Source organism: Benincasa hispida, chromosome 12 (genome assembly GCF_027475165.1).
Source record: "Benincasa hispida cultivar pf3 chromosome 12, pf3_genome.v1.1, whole genome shotgun sequence".
NCBI classification, from domain to species: Eukaryota; Viridiplantae; Streptophyta; class Magnoliopsida; order Cucurbitales; family Cucurbitaceae; genus Benincasa; species Benincasa hispida.
Window position 1 is genome coordinate 84,365,357 of NC_143489.1, and position 3,446 is coordinate 84,368,802.

The following is a 3,446-nucleotide window of genomic DNA, read 5'->3' on the forward strand; positions in this document are numbered from 1 at the left end:
AAGTAGTATACTTTCCATGTAAAAGAAAACCAAGTGTTTGTGTTGACAAATGCTAAATTTTTCCTAGAAAAGTATACGAGATCACCATGTATTATTTAGTTTCCACAAAAGCAAGTATATATCAATAAGAGTTATTAATTAAAGTTGACACTGTAAAAAAAGTTGTTTGGATAGGTCAGATACATCTTACTCAAACAATTTAGGGGTACCTCGATGTAGTGGGAGGAATGTATAACTTCCTAGCCATTATTTCAGTTTAATAGAAACTCGAGTCATCAAGTCTTGGTGATAGTATCGAAACAAGAGTTGTGAAAATAAGATGCATTCACTATATAGTTTAATAAGAAGTCCATTGTATATTAACATGTTTACAGCGATTCTCTTGGCTAAAGTGTTTGAGAATCTCCTAATAAGACTAAGACTACGAGGTATATAACCTAGGGCAAGAGGGAGAAAAACCCATGGTTATATGATACCTTAAGCAAACCATGGGTATGTGATGCCCAAGTTTATTGTATTTCTCCGTAAAACTCAAAAACTCAGTATTATATATTCATATATTTGTTACCACTTGAGTTGTTGGGTTTTATGTCCTAAAACTCAGGGTTTGTAAACAATAAACTTATTCTGAACATTCAATTGAATATATGAATTGCTTATTTCATTTTAGAAATAAATCCAATAAGCTAAAAGATCCATGACTATTATATGAGTACTTGAACTTCATGTGGAGACATAAAAGTAGATCAGTTGCGAGTAAATAGTCAAAATTGAAGGAACTCTTATACAAGAGTACCTCTGAGCAGATGTAGATCGTTCCAAATACATTGTGACAGAATTACCACATTTACATTCAAACAGACAGATATGCATCATACTAAAAAATTACCGTTATGCTTAGAACAATTAACAACAAAGAGAAGAGATACGTACCAGTTGAAGAACTTTTCTTCACCGAAATCTTGCTCTCTTTAAAGGACATCTCCTCTCGGTCTCGCTGGAATGTAAAGCAATTGTTTACCAACACACGGTTGTCTACTCACGAACGACCTCCATACGAACAGAAGAAATGGGGACGACACCACCACTTGGAACCCTTGGTATTCTCAGTGTAAGAATCCAAAGAGTGGGCTCTGTTGGAATTTGGTAGAGGGGAGGAGGATATGAAGATCATATACAATGACCAAACAAGTGGGAGAAGGGTAGGGTTTATCATATAGATTGTGCTTGATCGTTTAGAAGAAGTACACGATCGTATAGGAAAAAGGCAGTGATCATCTATATGATCGTTTAGTAAATGCTCAGTGCTAGACAATCATTTAGAAAGATGCACGCTTGTACACTATCGCGTCGCAACTTAGAGCTATCGTATAGTCTCTCGATTAGCTAAGCGATGGCTAGTATACTCTATGCTTGAGCAAATTCTGTGATCCTTTGCAAAATGAAAACGATTTTCATTTTATTCTTCAGTTACAAAAACTGAATCAAACCTCCCAATAACACGCGGTTACGAAGAAAACGTCGGCCAATTATCCCATAATTGCCCAAAATTAAAAAATAAATATAATCATATTATATTCATTAAACTATAGTTTAATATTACATATAAACCATAGTGTTTTCTCCTCCACTAGATATAAATCATATTTATATCCAATTTCCTCCAATTAATGTATCTCATACATAAAGTCAATTAACTAGTCCAATCATATCATATAATCGAACTCCCTCTTGTCAATTTGAACATTTCAAACTGACCCAAAAACTGATTTTCAACTTGAATCCATTGAGCTACCAAGGGGACCTTATGGAACTGTGGCTTGAAGCTCCAACGGTACGTGAATAGTTAACTAAACTCTTTAGCCACGAGATCTACATTTCGTTAACTGCCAGACATTCCACTGAAGACTGACAACTGAACTCTTTCTACCACAGATATATTTTTGTGTCTATCGGATAAAACCAATCAACACTACGATAACCCTTCACAGATGCTCGTAAGTATAGTTAGGCCATTTTACTGTTTTGCCTCTCTAGTTACATCTAACTTCTTACAACTGATTCCTCTAATGACCAATACAACATAGTCCTACTATTTGTGGACACCTCTCGGGCCATGAAAAGGTGTGTGGCGCCACATCGTTCAAGCTCTGGGATCAAACCTTAAGGGAGCAATCTATCTACTTACCCTTACTTCGGAGAAGGAGTGAATTCCATCTTGTGTAGCTGAGTTCCCAGCTCCAAAATCAGACGAATCCCCTAAATGGTAGGCTTGAGTCGACAACCTGGCCACTCGCACCCATGTAAATCAAAGGACCGCCTTCAAAGGCAGGAGTTCCCAACTCACTTATTATTGAGGTCATGTTACTTATGATCATCCTAGTGAAGTGAATTCTCTGTCATGGAAGGCATTATATAAAGAGACGTTAACACTTTGTGGTTAGATTTTATACAAATTCTTTGTATAGGACGCCCTCGCTCGTATGTCCCTACACGAATGATCAGGATCATACTTGGACTACACGATCGTATACCTGGTTGTGTTTTTCTCCTCCCCTCTACACCATTTTGCTGTGGTGTACACAACGCTGGGAGTTGGAAAATGATTTCATGTTCTATCAAATAGTCCTGGAACCCCGAATCTAAAAACTCTCCACCTCGATCTGATCGAAGTGTTTTAATCTGTCTATCCAATGCATTTTTAACTTCAACCATGAACTGTTTAAAGTTTTCAAAGGATCTAGACTTCTGTTGCATCAGATAAACATAGCCATACTTAGAGTAATCATCAATAAAACCGATAAAATACTCATAGCCTCCTCTGGCTTGCACATTCATAGAACCACAGAGGTCAGAATGTACTAACTCTAAAGGCTCTTTGGCTCGATAACCTATTCCAGGAAAAGGTCTTTTAGTCATCTTACCCTCAAGGCAAGATTCGCACACTGGTAAATAATTTTCTTCTAACTTGCTTAGAAGGCCATTATTCACCAACCTCTCAATCCTATTAAGATTGATGTGCCCTAATCAAAGGTGCCAAAGTTGAGCATTTTCTTTTGGAGAAACGCGTTGACGTTTAGATTGAGTTACGAAAGTTTTAAACATCTCTATGCTATAGTGAGAACTTAAGGCTAGCGGTCTTAGCACATACAAGTTATTTTCTAGTTTTGTTATATAAATATTTACTCCATCTTTATGAATAAACACTTTATCCACATTAAACTGAAGAGTATATTTACATTGTAGCAAGCACTTTACAGAAATTAAGTTCATTTTCAACTCAGAAACTACAAATACATCTTTGAAAACAAGATATCTATTATGTAAAGATAATTGGATTCCTCCCACTGCCACAGCTGAGACGACGGGCCCGGTGCCTACTCGCATCGTCATCTCACCAACCTTCAACTACCACCAAGATCTAATCCCCTAAAAAGAATAACAAA